Source organism: Chiloscyllium punctatum, chromosome 15, assembly GCF_047496795.1.
Source record: "Chiloscyllium punctatum isolate Juve2018m chromosome 15, sChiPun1.3, whole genome shotgun sequence".
NCBI lineage: Eukaryota > Metazoa > Chordata > Chondrichthyes > Orectolobiformes > Hemiscylliidae > Chiloscyllium > Chiloscyllium punctatum.
Window position 1 is genome coordinate 13,370,528 of NC_092753.1, and position 14,042 is coordinate 13,384,569.

Sequence of the window (14,042 nt, forward strand, 5' to 3'; positions counted from 1 at the left end):
CCCTCTGTTAAAGGTACTTGCAGTAAAAAAAAACATCAAAGCTGGTCTACGAAGAAGACAGCAGAATCAGAAGATTGGACGGAAACAGCAGATTTGGAAGACTGGAAGGAAGACAGCATGGAATTCGATTAAATTAATTTAATCAGATTAGATTCCCTACAGTGTGGAAACAGGCCCTTCAGCCCAACCCAACCATCTGAAGAGTAACCCACCCAGACCCATTCCCCCACCCTATATCTGCCTCAAACTAACGCACCTAACACTTTAGCACAGCCAATTCACCTAACCTGCACATCGTTTGGACTTTGGGAGGAAACCAGAGCACCTGGAGGAAACCCACGCAGACATGGGGAGAATGTGCAAACTCCACACAGACAGTCGCCTGAGGCTGGAATCGAACCTGGGACCCTAGCACTATGAGGCTGCAGTGCTGAGCCACCATACCGACCCAATTGATGGTTAGTAATTGTGTTATTGGAGCAGCATTTTAATAAAGTTGGAGTCAGATAGTGATTAGTTATGAAAAAGGGGGTTCAGGGTTTATTAATAGCTTTCGTTTAATGTTCACTGTTAGAGTTAGGAAAATAAATCGTTTTTTATTTAAGCAGTGATAAATCAGGGTTTTTTTTCACTCACTCACATGTTTAACAGATTACGAGGCGAGGTGAGCTTCTATGAGTGTTTTGGTTTTAATTGGTAGAGGGATTCAATCTCCACATCCTAACTCTAACCAATTCTGTTATCTGTGTAAAAATACCAACTCCTGTTATCTGTTTATACACAGTTCTCTCTTCGGGGTCGCTGTGTCTGTGGAAACCCTTTGATCAAGACTCAGCCTGCAATTAACCTTCCAAGCCTGGTCTCACAAACAAACAAAAGTTGATTTGATCTGTTAATTTTCTTTTATGCCACAAGTTGTTTCACAAAGTCAGCCAGTCATCTTCAGTTCACAGCTCCACACCAAAACTGGTAACAGAATTAAAAATAACCCAAAATAATCATTGAGAGTTCAAACATGGCTCCACCCTCAAAACACAGTCATAGATTCACAGAGACATGCAGCATGGAAACAGATCCTTTGGTCCAACTCTTCCACGCTAATCAGATATCCTAAATTAATCTAGTCCCATTTGCCAGCATTTGGCCCATATCCCTCTAAATCCTTCCTATTCATGTACCTATCCAGATACCTTATAAATGTTAACATTGTACCAGCCTCCAACACTTCCTCTGGCAGCTCATTCCATACAAATACCACCCTCTGTGTGAAATAGTTGCCCCTTAGGTCAATTTTATATCTTTCCCCTCTCACCTTAAATAAATGCCCTCTAGTTTTGGACTCGCCTACATTAGGAAAAAGACCTTGGCTATTTGCCCTGTCAATGCTCTTCACGACTTTATAAACAATAGACAATAGACAATGGACAATAGGTGCAGGAGTAGGCCATTCTGCCCTTCGAGCCAGCACCACCATTCATTATGATCATGGTTGATCATCCTTAATCAGTATCCTGTTCCTGCCTTATCTCCATAACCCTTGATTCCACTATCTTTGAGAGCTCTATCCAACTCTTTCTTAAATGAATCCAGAGACTGGGCCTCCACTGCCCTCTGGGGCAGAGCATTCCACACAGCCACCACTCTCTGGGTGAAGGGGTTTCTCCTCATTTCTGTCCGAACCTCGACAAGGTCACCCCTCGGCCTCCGATGTTCCAGGGAAAGCAGCCCCAGCCTGTCCATCCACTCCCTGCAGCTTAAACATTCCAACCTTCCGCAACATCCTTGTAAATCTTTTCTGAACCCTTTCAAGTTTCACAACATCTTTCTCATAGCAGAGGGGGGACCAGAATTGAAAGCAGTATTCCAAAAGTGGCTTCACAAATGTTCTGTACAGCCGCAACTTGGAACACCATTTAAATAAAATGCATTTCATGGTAATGGTAGTAACACTTCAATGACAACACAAAACACAAACCTCACTTCCACTCATTCTTCCTCCCACCAGATTCTGAATCAACCTTCTTGGTTACATTCTGTTAATCTTTTTACACGGACATCTGTGCAGGTTAGGGTGGATTGGCCATGCTAAATTACCCATGGTATCTAGGGCTGTGCAGGTAAGGGCGGATTAGCTAGGCTAAATTGCCCATAGTGTCCAGGGATAATAGACAATAGGTGCAGGAGTAGGCCATTCAGCCCTTCGAGCCTGCACCACCATTCATTATGATCATGGCTGATCATCCTTAATCAGTATCCTGTTCCTGCCTTATCCCCATAACCCTTGATTCCACTATCCTTGAGAGCTCTATCCAACTCTTTCTTAAATGAATCCAGAGACTGGGCCTCCACTGCCCTCTGGGGCAGAGCATTCCACACAGCCACCACTCTCTGGGTGAAGAAGTTTCTCCTCATCTCTGTCCTAAATGGTCTACCCCGTATTTTTAAACTGCGGCCTCTGGTTCAGCACTCACCCATCAGCAGAAACATGTTTCCTGCCTCCAGAGTGTCCAATCCTTTAATAATCTTATATGTCTCAATCAGATCCCCTCTCAAGGGTATACAAGCCCAGTCGCTCCAGTTTTTCGGTGTAAGGTAATCCCGCCATTCCAGGAATTGACCTCGTGAACCTACACTGCACTCCCTCAATAGCCAGAATGTCTTTCCTCAAATTTGGAGACCAAAACTGCGCACAACATTCCAGGTGCGGTCTCACCAGGGCCCTGTACAGCTGCAGAAGAACCTCTTTGCTTCGATACTCAATCCCTCTTGTTATGAAGGCCAGCATGCTATTAGCCTTCTTCACCACCTGCTGTACCTACATGCTTACCTTCATTGACTGGTGTACAAGAACACACAGATCTCATTGTACTTCCCCTTTACCTAACTTGACTCCATTTAGGTAGTAATCTGCCTTCCTGTTCTTGCCACCAAAGTGGATAACCATACATTTATCCACATTAAACTGCATCTGCCATGCATCCGTCCACTCATCTAGCCTGTCCAGTTCACCCTGTATTCTCCTAACATCCTCCTCACATTTCACCCTGCCACCCAGCTTTGTGTCATCAGCAAATTTGCTAATATTACTTTTAATACCTTCATTAATGTACATTGTAAAAAGCTGCGGTCCCAGCACTGATCACTGCCATTCCGAAAGGGAGCCATTTATCACTACTCTTTGTTTCATGTCAGCCAACCAATTTTCAATCCATGTCAGTACTTTGCCCCCAATACCATGCGCCCTAATTTTGCTCACTAACCTCCTATGTGGGACTTTATCAAAAGCTTTCTGAAAGTTCGGGTACACTACATCTACTGGATCTCCCTCGTCCATCTTCAGAGTTACATCCTCAAAAAATTCCAGAAGATTAGTCAAGCATGATTTCCCCTCCATAAATCCATGCTGACTCTGTCCTATCCTGTTACTGCTATTCAGATGTGTCGTAATTTCGTCCTTTATAATTGACTCCAGCATCTTTCCCACCACTGAGGTCAGACTAACTGGTCTATAATTTTCTGTTTTCTCTCTCCCACCTTTCTTAAAAAGTGGGACAACATTAGCCACCCTCCAATCCTCAGGAACTGATCCTGAATCTATAGAACATTGGAAAATGATCACCAATGCATCCACGATTTCTCGAGCCAAGTCCTTCAGGACCCTGGGATGTAGACCATCAGGCCCCGGGGACTTGTCAGCCTTCAGACCTAACAGTCTCTCCAACACCATTTCCTGCCTAATATAAATTCCCTTTGGTTCGGGTCCTTCAGCCACTATTACGTCTGGGAGATTGATTGTGTCTTCCCCAGTGAAGACAGATCTGAAGTAGCAATTCAACTCTTCTGCCATTTCTTTGTTCCCTATAATAAATTCACCCGTTTCTGTCTTCAAGGGCCCACTTTTAGTCTTAACCATTTTTTTTCTTTTCACATACCTAAAAAAAGCCTTTACTATCCTCCTTTATATTTTTGGCCAGTTTACCTTCATCCCTTATTTTTTTCTTTGCGTATTTCCTTTTTAGTTATCCTCTGTTGTTCTTTAAAAGCTTCCCAGTCCTCCGATTTCCCACTTACCTTTGCTATGTTATACTTTTTCCCTTTTGTCTTTATATGTTTCTTAACTTCCCTGGTCAGCCACGGCCATCCATGCCTCCCCTTAGGATCTTTCTTCCTTTTTGGAATGAACTGATCCTGCATCTTCTGCATTATACCCAGAAATACCTGCCATTGTTCCTCCACTGTCATCCCTGCTAAGGTGTTGCACCATTGAACTTTGGCCAGCTCTTCCCTCATAGCTCCATAGTTCCCTTTATTCAACAGAAATATTGTCACTTCCGATTCAACCCTCTCCCTTTCAAACTGCAGATTGAAGCTGATTGTATTGTGGTCACTACCTCCTAATGGCTCCTTCACTTCGAGGTCCTTGATCAAATCCGGTTTGTTGCACAACACTTAGTAGGTTAGGGTGGATTGGTCGTGCTAAATTGCCCATGGTGCCCAGGCATGTGCAGGTTAGGGTGGATTGGTCGTGCTAAATTGCCCCATAGTGCCCAGGGATGTGCAGGTTGGGGTGGATTGGCCATGCTAATTTACCCACAGTGTTCAGGGATGTGCAGGTTAGGGTGGATTGGCCATGCTAAATTACCCACAGTGCTCAGGGATGTGCAGGTTAAGGTGGATTGGCCATGCTAAATTACCCACAGTGTTCAGGGATGTGCACGTTAGGGTGGATTGGCCATGCTAAATTACCCACAGTGCTCAGGGATGTGCAGGTTAGGGTGGATTGGCCATGCTAAATTACCCACAGTGCTCAGGGATGTGCAGGTTAAGGTGGATTGGCCATGCTAAATTACCCACAGTGCTCAGGGATGTGCAGGTTAGGGTGGATTGGCCATGCTAAATTACCCATAGTGTCCAGGATTGTGCAGGTTAGGGTGGATTGGCCATGGGAAATTGTCCCATAGTGTCCAGGGATGTGCAGGTTAGGGTGGATTGGCCATGGGAAATTGTCCCATAGTGTCCAGGGATGTGCAGGTTAGGGTGGATTGGCCATGGGAAATTGTCCCATAGTGTCCAGGGATGTGCAGGTTAGGGTGGATTGGCCATGGGAAATTGTCCCATAGTGTCCAGGGATGTGCAGGTTAGGGTGGATTGGCCATGGGAAATTGTCCCATAGTGTCCAGGGATGTGCAGGTTAGGGTGGATTGGCCATGGGAAATTGTCCCATAGTGTCCAGGGATGTGCAGGTTAGGTGGGTTAGCTCTGAGAAATGCAAGGATAGGATGGGGAGTGAGGGCAGGGGAATCTGGTTAGGATGCTCTTTTGGAGGGTGCATGTGGACTGGATGTGCCCAATGGCCTGCTTCCATACTGCAGGGATTCTGAGAGAGAGAGAGAGGGACAGCTCAAGGAGGAGAGGAAGGGGATAGGCAGTGAGGCTGAAAGGGGGTAGAGAACAGTTTTGAATCCTTCAACCAAGGAATAGAGCCGAATTTTCCCGTTTTCTGTCAAAATGCCCAGGAGTGTAGGAAGGCGGTAAGTGACCTGCTACACACACCCCCCATCCATGAGAGCGACTATCTCCATCCACTTCCTCACACTCACTCCAATATTCCTGCAGGTTGACGTTGATTTGGGGCTGGATTTTACACGGATTTTCCAGGTTCCGTTTATTTCGGTGATCTTTGCAGTGATTTGATGAACCCCACGGCGATCTTTTCAAACCAAGCTTTTTGCACTGATCTCGCGAATCACGGACTTGTTTTGCCAAATCTCCCACCGGCTTTTATTGTTGTTGTGGTGGTGGTGGTGAAGTTAGCACTGACTTGGCGAGTTCACACCGACCGCACGAACTCTGCCCCCCGGGGGTTAGGGGGTCCAGCGGCTCCTGACTCTGAGGAGCTCCTGCTTTCGGACCGTTTGGGATGAACCAAACCCATTTAAAAAACAAAAAACACCCCGGGAAAGAACTGCGGATGCTGCAAATCAGAGACAACAACAACAAATAAAAAAGGAAAAAGTCAGCAGCATCTGGGAAGAGAAATCGAAATGACCGTTTCTAAATTTTAATTTCTCCTCACAGATGCTGAGTTTTTGCAGTAACCTTGAACCATCGATTTGGTGAGTGTTTTTTTATGGTGCACTGTCTTGGTGTATGGGGTTAAAAAAAATGTGCTGATTTGGTGAACTCCCCACACAGGTCGAGAGGGAAGAGGGTGTTCCCCCCCTTCCCTCCTGTCTCCCCCCCCTCTCCTGTCTCCCCCTCCCTCCTCCTGTCTCATCCCCTCTCCCTCCCTCCTCCTGTCTCATCCCCCCTCCCCTCCCTCCTCCTGTCTCATCCCCCCTCCCTCCCCCCCCTCCTCCTGTCTCATCCCCCCTCCCTCCCCTCTCCCTCCCTCCTCCTGTCTCATCCCCCCTCCCTCCCCTCTCCCTCCCTCTCCCTCCCTCCCCCCCCCTCCCTCCCTCCCTCCCCTCTCCCTCCCTCCCCTCTCCCTCCCTCCCCCTGTCTCATCCCCCCTCCCTCCCTCCTCCTGTCTCTCCCTCCCTCCTCCTGTCTCTCCCTCCCTCCTCCTGTCTCTCCTCCTGTCTCATCCCCTCTCCCTCCCCTCTCCTTCCCCTCTCCTGTCTCTCCCTCCCTCCCCTCTCCCTCCCTCCCCCTGTCTCATCCCCCCTCCCTCCCTCCTCCTGTCCCTCCCTCCCTCCTCCTGTCTCATCCCCCCTCCCTCCCCTCTCCCTCCCTCCTCCTGTCTCATCCCCCCTCCCTCCCCTCTCCCTCCCTCCCCTCTCCCTCCCTCCCTCCCTCTCCCTCCCTCCCCTCTCCCTCCCTCCCTCCCCCCCCCTCTCCCTCCCTCCCTCCCTCCCCTCTCCCTCCCTCCCCCTGTCTCATCCCCCCTCCCTCCCTCCTCCTGTCTCTCCCTCCCTCCTCCTGTCTCTCCCTCCCTCCTCCTGTCTCTCCTCCTGTCTCTCCCTCCCTCCTCCTGTCTCTCCTCCTGTCTCATCCCCCCTCCCTCCCTCCCCTCTCCCTCCCTCCCCCCCCCCTCCCTCCCTCCCTCCCCTCTCCCTCCCTCCCTCCCTCCCCCTCTCCCCTCCCTCCCCCTGTCTCATCCCCCCTCCCTCCCTCCTCCTGTCTCATCCCCTCTCCCTCCCCTCTCCCTCCCTCCCTCCTCCTGTCTCATCCCCTCTCCCTCCCCCTCTCCTGTCTCTCCCTCCCTCCCCTCTCCCTCCCCTCTCCTGTCTCTCCCTCCCTCCCCTCTCCCTCCCCTCTCCTGTCTCTCCCTCCCTCCCCTCTCCCTCCCCTCTCCTGTCTCTCCCTCCCTCCCCTCTCCTGTCTCTCCCTCCCTCCCTCTCCCTCCCTCCTCCTGTCTCTCCCTCCCTCCTCCTGTCTCCCCTCCTGTCTCATCCCCTCTCCCTCCCCTCTCCCTCCCTCCCTCCTCCTGTCTCATCCCCTCTCCCTCCCCTCTCCCTCCCCTCTCCTGTCTCTCCCTCCCTCCCCTCTCCTTCCCCTCTCCTGTCTCTCCCTCCCTCCCTCCCCTCTCCCTCCCCTCTCCTGTCTCAGTGATTCACCCAGACGGCCCAGCCTCCGCCTTCCAGTGTTACGTGGCCGGAGACAGAGAAAGGGAGAGACAGTCGGGAGGGAGTGGGCTTTATCTGGACACTCTCGGCCGGATCCGACCTCCCTCCCCGGACTCACACACAGGAGAGACCCCCCCCAGCTCCAGGCTGCACTGAGACGGCTGAATGGCAGTGAGAGCCCAGGACGAGCACTGACTCCTCTCTCTCCCAACCCCAACCCCATCCCCATCCCCATCATTGAGGAGGGGCACCTCACACCATCTTCGGACCCCCTCCCACCCAGACCCCGGCTGGGACACAGCAAGGACATTCGAGGAGTCAGCTTGTCCTTGAGAGAGAGAGAGAGAGATTCTGCATTCCTGTAGCGCCTTAGCCCCTTCCCAGAGCGGGCCAGAGGTAATTGACGCACACACACATAAAGGTGTTGCGTTTCGAAGCGGCTCGGGGTGTGTGTGGGGCGCCTGGGGTTGTGCACAGCAAGATCCCACAACGCGGGAGAATCCGGGGGGCGGGCAGGGAGGTGAAGTGTTGGCGGAGGCGGTTCGAGGAATGGACATTTCGGGGAAGAAGCATCTGCGGAGAGACGTCAGGGGACAACGTTCCTCAGGACGGGGAGGACCTGGATAGGTCTCGAACCCGCCAGCTTGTGAATGGCCTCGGCCTGAGACCTCCAGGGAGGGGGCGCGTGTAGATCCTTTGGCCTCTGCTTTCAGTGTGTGTCAGGCAACCAGTTGGATCTTTCTCTCCCACCCCAACCCTCCTCAACCCTCTCCCTAACCCTCTCCCTAACCCTCTCCAGCCAGCTTGCCCTGGCATTGCTCCCCCTCCACCCCAACTTCCCCCAAAAGCCCTACCGTTCTCACCCCTGCCTTCGAATTCTCTTGAGTCCACCACCAACAGCTCCCACCCCCTCTCCAACTCCACCGACTTCCTCCAGAACCCCACCCCTCCGAGTTTTGTGACCATAAATTCATTTAGAATGGGTTGTTGGAGCATCCAGTCACACTAATTGAATTTAAATGGGGGCGGGGGAGGGAAAGAGAGTGGGTGATTTCGCTGCTGGTTGGATGCTGCCTGAACTGCTGTGCTCTTCCAGCACCACTAATCCAATATGGGGGGAGATAGTGGGTCAATGGAATCAGTTTGGGGATTGATACAGGGCCATGGGGGGAGAGTGGGGGTCAATGGGATCAGTTTGGGGATTGATACGGGGCTGTGGGGGAGAGTGGGTCAATGGGATCAGTTTGGGGATTGATACAGGGCCATGGGGGGAGAGTGGGGGGTCAATGGGATCAGTTTGGGGATTGATACACGGCTATGGGGGGAGAGTGGAATTAGTTTGGGATTGATATAGACAGTTGGTGTATGTATCGATTACTGCTGTGATGTGGGGCCCCAGTTTTCCACTTTCTGCCTTTCTGAGTAAATCTGCCAATTTGTGAATGGACCTGAACTTGGGTTGGGGTCAGGACAGGTTTGGGACTGAGCTAATGGCAGCTGCATGTCACCGAGTCAGGAGGTCCCAGGGGGGTTCCGATGGGGTGGTATACCTGTTGTCTGAATAACTGAGACCCTCTCCTCTACAATGGATACACACGCTTGTTGGAACCTGCTCAGGAGACATTGCCTGACTGGGATGGAATGCAGCAATCTGATTTATTTGCAGCTGGGCAAAGGTTTCCCATCTGTTTGCACAGAGCCTCCCAGGCACAGATAACCGGCCTGGTGATAACATATCACAAACAGCTTTAACATCAAAGGCTGAGAATTGAAAGCAGCTTTTGCACAGCGGGCACAGCAGTGTTGGGCTGGTGGGATTCTCCAATTTGGGGGATGGGGGGGGGGTGGTGGTGGGTGGGGTGGTTGGGATGCTCTAGCCCCAGTAAGTGGGATCTTGCTGTGCCTCGGCCGATCACGGGTGAGCTGTGTGAATAGATGTGAGATGGGGCATCTCCAACCTGCGTTACCCCCAAACCTGCCCAGGCAGGCAGTTCACGTCAGGGACAACTGCTCTGTTTCCAAAAGAAACTCTCTATCTAAAGCTCACTGTGCCTTATGATCTTTATCAGCTCCTGTTTGAATACCTCTGTGCAGGCTTGTTGACTTTGGAGCAGTGTTTGGACTGAAACGTTAAACAGAGCTCAGCGGTTTGTGTGTCCCCTCATGCAGGGATGCGTTCCAGCTTCAACAGGAATCTGTGGAGCACTCACAGATCGTCTCGTGTCCACCCACCTTTCTGGGGCTTTCAGTAGTGACGAAGTCAACATTGATTCAGCAGTGCTTGGGACAGAGCCCTCCCTTCCCGCTGTTGATCTGGTTGACTTCAGTGGGAGAGGAGAGGACTCATTGTCAGCTTTTTTGTTGTTGTTTGGCGAGATTTCTTTTTGCCTGGCAAAGCACCTCGCAGGCTTAGTGCTGGCAGCGAATGGCGTGAGGGAAGGAATTCATGAGAAATAAACACGGAGAGATTTCTGGGGAACCTCAGCGGGTCTGGCAGCATCCATGGAGAGTGGAACAGAGTTTTCACATTTCGACTCTTCTGAGCTGGGAAATGATATTTATTTTCCATGCTGTTGACAGAGGGGGAGGAGGAGTGAGTGGAGCAGATGGTGAAGTTGCCCAAAGGCAAGGTTGCAGGTCGTGTGGATGGTGGTACAAGGGGTAAAATGTTGGGTGTGAAAAGGAGAAATTGGGTTCGCTTTGATTAGATTACTTACAGTGTGGAAACAGGCCCTTCAGCCCAACAAGTCCACACTGACCCTCCGAAGAGCAACCCACCCAGACCCATTTTCCTACAGGAAATTTAGCATGGCCAATTCACCTGACCTGCACATTTTTGGATTGTGGGAGGAAACCGGAGCACCCGGAGGAAACCCACACAAACACGGGGAGAATGTGCAAACTCCAAACAGACAGTTGCCTGAGGCGGGAATTGAACCCGGGTCTCTGGCGCTGTGTGAAGCAGCAGTGCTAACCACTGAGCCACTTTGCTAAGGGCAAAGTCAACAGACTACAAACACGAGACTGGGCAAGGAATGTTAAAGAAGAAATATAGTATATAGAGAGACCATGCTGTGAAGTTGGGGAACTTGACATTCAGCCCTGAAAGCTGTAAAGTGTCTAAGTGGAAAATGAGATCTTGTTCCGCAAACTTGTGTTGTGCTTTCTTGGTTCATTGGAACAGACACAGGACAGAGATGTTAGTGTGAGAGCAAGGTGGATTATTGAAATGGTAAAATCAACCAGGAGGTCAGGGCCATTTCTACAGACAGAGGTGGAGACGTTCAACAGAGTTGTCAACCAGATTATGTTTGTGTCGCTAATGTAGGTGAGACTGTATTGTGAGCAGTGAACGTGGCAGACTGTTCGTGAGTAGTGAAAGTGGCGGACTGTATTGAAGGAAGTATAAGTGAAACACTGTACTTCAACAGGATGATGGATTTGGGGCTTTGGACTGAATGAAGTTGGATTGGAGTTTGTGTCTCTGGGCACGATGTTCATCATTGTCAATGTAACTGCAATCTGGAGCAGAAGCAACAGCCCCATGTGTACCCAGGTACAGAGTTAACTGGGGTACATTTTTCGGTGGGAAGGGGAGAACATTAATCTGTGTGGAGTTTGCACATTCCCCCCGTGTCTGCGTGGGTTTCCTCTCTGTGCTCCAGTTTCCTGGGGGTTGTATGGTGGCTCAGTTGTTAGCACTGCTGCCTCACAGCGCCAGGGTCCCAGGTTCGATCCCAGCCTCAGGCCACTGTCTGTGTGGAGTTTGCACGTTCCCCCCGTGTCTGCGTGGGTCTCCTTCGGGAGCTCTGGTTTCCTCCCACAGTCCAAAGATGTACAAGTCAGGTGAATTAGCCATGCTAAATTGCCCGTAGTGTTAGGTTCATTAGTAAGTGGGAAAAGGGTCAGGGTGGGTGGCTATTCGGCGGATCGGTGTGGACTTGTTGGGCCAAATGGCCTGTTTCCACACTGTAGGGAATCTAATCATGAGTGCATGAGAAAAATAGGAACAGGAGTAGGCCTCAAGCCTGATTCAAGATTCTTGATGAAAGGCTTTTGCCCGAAACGTCAATTTTCCTGCTCCTCGGATGCTGCCTGACCTGCTGTGCTTTTCCAGCACCACTCTAATCTTGACACTGATCTCCAGCATCTGCAGTCCTCACTTTCGCCGAGGGAATTCCTGACACTATTGAGCGTTGGAGAGAGGAAATTCCTCCTCATCTCGAGGGAAACCTTATGTTTGCACATGTGTCCCTTGGCTCTAGAGTTCACCCCACAAGAGGAAACATCCTGTCAGCATTGACCTTGTCGAGACCCCTCCGAATTGTGTGTGTTTCAGTCTGATTAGCTCCTTCTTTGACAGTGCAGTGAGTGTATGGGCCCAACCTTTCCTCAACAACGAAAGCCTTTGCTCCCAGGAATCAGCTGAGGTAACCCTCCCTGAACCGCTTCCTAACTAAATATAACGAGGAGAATTGTCGACAGTACTCTCATGTTGGATCTCACTGGGAACAGTGACATTAAGAATAGTACAGGTCATAGAGATGTACAGCACGGAAACAGACCCTTCAGTCCAACCTGTCCATACCGAACAGATATCCCCAACCCAATCTAGTCCCACCTGCCAGCACCCGGCCCATATCCCTCCAAACCCTTCCTATTCATATACCCATCCAAATGCCTCTTAAATGTTGCAATTGTACCAGCCTCCACCACATCCTCTGGCAGCTCATTCCATACACATACCACCCTCTGTGTAAAAAGGTTGCCCCTTAGATCTCTTTTATATCTTTCCCCTCTCATCCTAAACCTATTCCCTCTAGTTCTGGACTCCCCGACCCCAGGGAAAAAAAACTTTGTCTTTTTACCCTATCCATGCCCCTCATGATTTTGTAAACCTCTATAAGGTCACCCCTCAGCCTCCGACGCTCCAGGGAAAACAGCCCCAGCCTATTCAACCTCTCCCTCTAGCTCAAACCCTCCAACCCTGGCAACATCCTTGTAAATCTTTTCAGAACCCTTTTAAGTTTCACAACGTCTTTCCGATAGGAAGGAGACCAGAATTGCACGTGATATTCCAGCAGTGGCCTAAGCAATGCCCTGTACAGCCACAACATGACCTCCCAACTCCTGTACTCATTACTCTGACCAATAAAGGAAAGCACAGTGACTCCACTTTCCAGAGTCTAATTCATTACAGTTCCAGCTACGATGGTGGGACCAACTCATCAAACTGTGCACCCTGTGAGTCTGCCATTCCCAGATTAAATTGAATTATCACTCCTGTGAGAGGAGGTGGTCGAGGCTAGTGCAGCTACGACATTTAAACTGCATCTGAGTTGGTGCATCAATAGGAAGGCGTTAGAGGCTTCTGGGCCAAGTGCTGGCAAATGGGACTAGGTTACTGTAGGATATCTGGCCAGGCATGGATGACTTGGACTGAAGGGTCTGTTTGTGTGCTGTACATTTCTAAGACTCTCTGACTCTTGTTCAGTTTCTTTTCCCCCAAACACACTGGGGATTCTCTGTGGACTCGAAGCCCACAATGATAAACCTGATTTGGAGATGCCAGTGTTGGACTGGGGTGTACAAAGTTAAAACTCACACAACACCAGGTTATAGTCCAACAGGTTTAATTGGAAGCACACGAGCTTTCGGAGCGACACTATCACCTGATGAAGGACCGGCACTCCACAAGCTAGTGTGCTTCCAATTAAACCTGTTGGACTATAACCTGGTGTTGTGTGATTTTTCACAATGATAAAAGGGACAAAGGATTCGGATCTGACATTAGTTTCCAAATCCTGCACGTCGCCCTGTACACCTCACCTTGCAGTTCTGTCCAGTACCATGGACGTCACAGTACTGACAGATTACATTGAATCAGAATGCTCCTGTTTAATCTTCACATCATCAGCAGGTTGCAGTACTATCTGCTAGTCAGCATGGACCTCTGTAGAGAAGAAAGTGCGAGTCATTTTGTGGGTCCTTACAAAAGCCTGGGACAGTTCAGATTCAGTGGTAACCAGTTTCTCTGCCACAGATTTATTGGAAGTACACCACACTTCAGATGTTTGAGTGAAGGAGGATGGATTACATTTCACAACTGAAAGACTGAAGCACTGTCGGAGGGTCAGTGCTGTGGGAGTGCAGCATTGTTGGAGGGTCAGTGCTGAGGGAGAGCCGCACTGTCGGAGGGTCAGTGCTGAGGGAGAACCGCACTGTTGGACGGTCAGTGCTGAGGGAGAGCCGCACTGTTGGAAGGTCAGAGCTGTGGGAGTGCCGCACTGTTGGAGGGTCAGTGCTGAGGGAGTGCAGCACCGTTGGAGGGTCAGTGCTGAGGGAGAAACGCACTGTTGGACGGTCAGTGCTGAGGGAGAACCACACTGTTGGACGGTCAGTGCTGTGGGAGTGCAGCACTGTTGGACGGTCAGTGCTGAGGGAGAACCGCACTGTCGGAGGGTCAGTGCTGAG

At 50.4% G+C, this 14,042-nt stretch overlaps 1 protein-coding gene across 9 annotated transcripts in view; it reads left to right on the plus strand.

Moving 5' to 3' along the window:
- Positions 1-7,472: 7,472 nt before the first annotated feature.
- Positions 7,473-14,042, plus strand: part of phldb2b (pleckstrin homology-like domain, family B, member 2b) — a 265,080-nt gene continuing 258,510 nt past the window's right edge. For 3 of the 9 annotated variants that reach the window (XM_072584665.1, XM_072584669.1, XM_072584666.1), the window contains exon 1: positions 7,476-7,964. The gene's annotated coding sequence lies outside the window, so the exon portion shown is untranslated. Of the gene's footprint in view, positions 7,965-14,042 lie in introns of all 9 variants that reach the window. The other 6 variants (XM_072584659.1, XM_072584660.1, XM_072584664.1 and 3 more) reach the window with 4 other exon arrangements.